At 40.0% G+C, this 5779-nt stretch overlaps 1 long non-coding RNA gene across 1 annotated transcript; it reads left to right on the plus strand.

The window, feature by feature from the left end:
* Nucleotides 1-1415: 1415 nt before the first annotated feature.
* Nucleotides 1416-5175, plus strand: LOC137156554 (uncharacterized). The gene is made up of 3 exons (XR_010920814.1): nt 1416-1516; nt 1716-1859; nt 4679-5175. It is a non-coding gene; the product is annotated as an uncharacterized lncRNA (long non-coding RNA).
* The last annotated feature ends 604 nt before the right edge of the window (nt 5176-5779 follow it).

Consider the following 5779-nt stretch of genomic DNA (forward strand, 5'->3'; position numbering starts at 1 on the left):
CTGAAATATTAGTCTTTATAGCTCTATATTTATATACTCTCTCTATATATAATTATATATTTATAACTCAAGTATTCATATTGGCTTCTGATAGCTGGTTTCCACTCCTGTAAATGCTTCAGCAATTGTTGCTGACTTTACCTTTGGCAAGCATCTTAGAATTATGATCTCATCCTTTTCCTTTTTAATGCAGCGTTGAAATATTTTTTCTCCATTTTCTCTCAGATCTCAGCAAAACCTAACACATTATGTTTGTATTCATTTTGCAGAGTTCTGTGCTTGCGGTGTGTCTATCTGGGTATATGTCTAAAGAATTAGAGAGAGATTAGGTCTAGAGAGGTGCTGAGCTACTATTGTACAAGTGCCATAGAAGTGCCTATATGGAAATTATATAAACATGACTTCATCTGTATCTATAAATATTTATTATTAGGATCAGTATTGTGACCTGGCCATACAGTGCTACATAGGGGAAGTACTCCCTTACGCCATTGTGTGGGATAGTAACACCGTCTCAGCACAGGGCATGTCTTCACTGTAGAGTTAACTGAGGTTATCTCGAGTGAGAGCAGGTACTCTGCGAAATGAACTCAAGCTGCCGTGTCCACGCTGCACTTTTTAGTGTCTGACACTTAGATATCTTGAGGCCTAACCCATGGTTCTTTGCACTGCACTTCACTGAGCTGAGCAACTATATGAATTTTTTCTCAGTTGTGGGAGACCTTGCCTATCCTTTCTGGGAACATGGGGGGAAGTGGAAAGGCACTGGAGGACTAGTAGCATTCAAGTGGAGCTAGCCTGCGTCCACACTGCAGAGTGGCCATATTAGCAATTGAGGAGTTGTACTAACTCGCACTGTAGCCCAGACCCCCTGATAGGCCAGCCAACATGAGTGAAAAGCACCACCACATTTGAGTTATAACTTGAGTTAGCCTTGCTATGAAGACGAGCTCACTGAGTGGAAAAGCAGCCCCTGAGGAGGTGCCAGTACATCTCCCTATGAAGGAGAGCAGAGAATGCGAGGGAAATGGCTGGAGCCTTGGCTCTTAAATTCCCCCACCCCCTCACTGCACTGGCCAGCACAGCTAAGGTGGTTTGGAGTGGGACGTAACCTGTTACTGGTATAGACAAATAGCACATTATTTTCCATCTGGAGTCAGAGGGACCTTAATTATGACCCTCAGAGTCACATTTTATTCTCTGCTCTGCTCCTAGGGCAATATGGCTACACATTGCCCCTTATAGAGGACAGGTTGTAATGTATGTCACCATGTAGCCCTGCACCAGAGTGGGCTGGAGAGCCCAGGGTTCAGCCAACCTGATTATGGAATGAATCCCACCTGAGGGAAATCGGGCACTTCCCCATAGAGAGCCAGGCTAACGTGGTAATAAAGCCCAGCTGGGAAGAAGATGGAGTCAGCAGGTGAGAAAGTTCTCTAGCCAGGGAGGTCTAGGAGAGACCCTGACTAACAATGGAAGTTACTGGAAGACTCAAAGGCTGGGAATAGAAGGAGAGGTAGGGAATGCCCTGGGAAAAACAAAGCAAAAGTGAAGGAGCAGGCCTAGCTGCTTGGTACAGCTGTGGGGCAGAACCCAGAGTTGAAGGTGGGATTAGGGGTCTACAAGTCTATTGAAAGGGTTATGAAGCCAAGTGGGGGGGCTGTTGGCTAAGACAAAGGCAGGTTGAGGACAGAAGAACTTCTTTTCTGTTAAAGACATCTTTAGACTCTTAGTTTGGACAACTGTGAGCTTTGAAGGGGTGGAGGTCTCAGTTCCTGACAGAAAAAGCACGTGAGTAAATATGAGCAGGGGGCTCCAGCCTAGCTGACAGTTGGGATGCCATGAGGAGCTGCTTTGTGGTGAGTAGACTCTGTTACAAGCCCTAAGTTATTGATCGCTCTGGAAGGTGTTTTAAAATAGTGTTTTAATCATCTAGTTTAAGGGTTGCCAACAAGATTATAAATTACATGCAGAGCATAAGGCTTTTACTGTACAGCTGAATTACTATAATCATGGGTTTCAGGATCCCAACAGCTAATCATGACCATTATAAAACTTCATCAAAAATCTGCTTTGTCAGGGACAATCTCTCTGTCCTGGTATGTCCTGCTTTAATTTACTCACTGAATTATTATAAATGCTCTGGCTTGAAACCACAAAAAAAATCCATCTGCAATCTGATGGAGACTATGTTCTTCTGGGGGCAAGGGAGAACCTTCACTGGACATACAGCGCCCTTAGGTGTTGGTGCACTTTTAAGTAAGTATTGGATTGTAAAAAAAAAAATTAAATGCTTAAGCACCCAATTCTCTTGTATCACCAATCTGCAACTCTAACCACTAGACATACTGCCTATCATAGGAAAATATAGGTGCAGATCCTCAGTTACTATAATTAACTTCAATTGAGTTATGTTGATTTACACCAGATGAGGTTCTGATCCATTAAAAAAAATTTCCTTCTGTTTTCTGTGAGATTTGTTTTATAAATAAAGGATTAAGGGGAAAGGATAATCTTTTATTCTATATTTGTACAGTATCTAGCACCCTGGGGCCCATGGAAGGGTGGCACCCAGCTGCTAGGAGTAGCTAAGCCAAACACGAGTGTCACTGTGACCCCATACTCCAGTTTGCAATTAGGTGCTGCTGGAATAATAATAAGTTTTCATGTACTACCACAAGAATTTTTTGCAAGTTGATTTGAAAATCTTTCTTCATTGGACATCATGACATCTCAAGTGTAAGGCTAGGAAAAAATCCATTTTATTTTCTAAACAGAGAGGGGTCTGATTATACTGGTAAAATAGTCATGTTTATTTCCTTGCGTTGTTTATTTTATGGCAGTGCAACAAAGCTTGTAAATGTTGTTGAGCCAGAGTAACCATTAGCAATGGAAATAATTACTACTACTTTAATGGACATTTTTATGCAATGTTATCGTCACACTGTCTCGTGAGTCAGAATGATAGAATGAAAATTAATTTGTCACTGCTGTAGGTCTTTTTTTAATATAATCCAGTTTTCCTTCTTATGTTTATCTCAAGTGTCTGCAATGTAGTAAACCAGAGTAACATTTCAAAATCCTCCTAAATGCCTTTTCTGTGACCAACACATTTGGATGTACAGTGTATGCAAATTAGCGTGCTAAAGTAATGAAACAGTAACAGGCCTGATCCAAAGCCCATTGCAGTCAATGGAAAGATTTCCATAGATTTCAATAGGCTTTGAAAGGTACAGTACTTGTAGTGAAAGTCATCTGTGTGCACAGTGCTATCAGAAGGCCTATATGATTCCATTAAGCACTATTTTGAGGGCTTCATAATGCATAAATCTTGTGTAGTCCTCTGCACAGGGATGAATTTCATTCTCTGAAAGTAAAGGTGCGTGTGATTAATGATAAGATGAACCGATTCCATTAGATAAGATGGTCTGACAATGTGGCCTAGTGGATAAAGCATGGGACTCGGGAAATCTGGGCTCTGTTCCCAGAGTATGTCACTGGCCAGCTGGGTGACCTTGGGCAAGTCATTCTGCTGTTCTGTGCCTTGGTTTTACCATCTGCAGAGTGGGGAAAATGATACTTCATTTGTAAAGTGCTTTGAGATCTGCTCATGAAAAGTCCTGTATAAGAGCTAGGTATTATTGCTGTCTCATGCACTGCAGCAGGAGCAGCATTAAGGTCGTTTAGAAGTTCACAGTTAAGATACCCATCATTTCCAGTGTGTGGGTTTCTTGTAACTTTAAACTAATTTCCTAGTTTTAATGGGTTAGGGTTTTTTTCCCAATAAACAAATATAAACTAGAATGTTCTTGTAAGGGTGTTTACTCTGAAATTACTACCTTTAACATTCTGTGTTTGGAAATCTGCTTTCATTTTTACTTTTGCAAGCCCGCTTAAGATGAAGGTAGAATTTCGCCCACTGTATTTTTCTATTTTGTTGCTCAAATGGCCATTTCATCATGGCTTTGAATTAACCCAACCCATCATGCAGTGAATCCAAAAATCCATCAACTTCTGTTGCAGTTGGTTGGTACTATTGTTAATCCTAAAACTGCATTCTTCAGTAGTGTATATTATGGTCAGCCAGCCCCAAGTCTAACTTATGTCTTCTGACCATTTCCTGCTGGCTTGTGAGACTACTTTTCACTCCCTTTCACAATAGGGATAACTAGCAGAGCTAGTCACAAACTTTTTATGGAGGAAAAAAATGTCAAAACTGTTCTCATTTTGCAGGGTTTGAAATGGACCCATTTTCCACTTAGGAAATTGATTTTTTTTGTTTTGTTTTGTTTTATGTAAGATTTGCCAAACCATGATTGAAATGGTAATCAAAATATTTCATTTACTGAAACCTGGGATTTTGGTAAACTATTTGATAACTACTTTCATGTTTTCAGTAACAGTTTTTGATAGAAACTTCTGTAAATTTTTTGACAAAGTCTCACACAAATCCCCTTCAAAAGTCAGGTTTTTGTGTATGAAATGTTTCAGGGTTGGTTTTTTTTTGTTTTTGTTTTTGTGGGTTTTTTTTAAGGGCCATTTCGAACTTTTTTCCATTTTAAAAAAAGTTAATAAACTCTAGTAGCTAGTTAAAAGGAAGCCTTACTGAATGTAAAGGAATCTACCCAAATGTACAGGAGTCTGATTTATTCCATTTGCACATCTCTGCTGAATCTAGGGCCTGGTCCTTCTCTTTTGAAGTCAATGGGAGTCTTGCCATGGATTTTAAGGAAACAGGACTGAGAGCTATGTGCACTGGATCATCTGATCTCTTCAGACGGGCATCAAACTGTTTAAACCTGTGGCTGGAGTTCATCTGAGAAGAGTAAGTCAGAAGCTTGTTTCATTGCTCAGAACACGACTTAATGTGCAAATGCATCATGCCAGGATGTAGCATGTTGCAGAAGCACATGTGTAGAGGAAATGACAGTGTATTATACATGTCTTCATTTTTAGGGGAAATTTTAGTGCTTGAAATTAGACCCTACTGTGTGACTATGTGCAAAGGGCTTCATAGGAGCCTGATGTGTATTCTGTAAGTAATTTCTTCCTGAACAATTCAATATCCCCTCACAACATTGTTAAAATGACACCATTTTTCCATATCTTTCTTTGAAAGTCTGGCTTCATTTAAGCACTACTGTAATACAAACGCCTATTAAACCCTTTATTGTTCTGCACTCTTAACAATACTCAGTTGGGTAGGATAGTAAAAGTTTTTTATCACCAGATTAAGCAATTTCAGCAGAGATGGGCCCACGTTTGGATTGGATTGGAACACGTTGAATGTTTGAGTGTGTTTGCAGCAGGGTTTATGGTTTGGCCCACTGTAAAGACAATAGTCAGCTACCAATGTCAGGTCCCTGTGTGAGCTTCCCTGAAGTTTGAGGATGTTTGGGTTTGGGGTTTTGGTTCAGGTTCATCTCCGCTCTTAGACATCACCAATAAACAATGATAGTTTTGTTTTTCTAGAACATCACACAAATGGAGTAGTGTGCATCCCAAGTCCCCTCTCCCTAGTCAGGAGAACAGTTCCATGATCCCACTATCAATGAGGCAGTTACAATGGCCACAAGCACCTGGGATCCCAGGCAATATTTACAAGATACAGACCTAGTCAATCAGGTGCTAACCATCAAAAGTAGACTTGAAAATAGTGAGTTTTTCGTAGGCCTTTAGCTGAGTATATCTGAAGTATTGAATGCCACAATTTTGAAGAACAATTTCTATATTTTATATAGAAGTACTTGCTTATATAAAAATATAAGTGGCAACCCAA

This window comes from Emydura macquarii, unplaced genomic scaffold (genome assembly GCF_026122565.2).
Source record: "Emydura macquarii macquarii isolate MOO-44397 ecotype Brisbane River unplaced genomic scaffold, CSIRO-AGI_Emac_v2 contig_1451, whole genome shotgun sequence".
NCBI lineage: Eukaryota > Metazoa > Chordata > Testudines > Chelidae > Emydura > Emydura macquarii.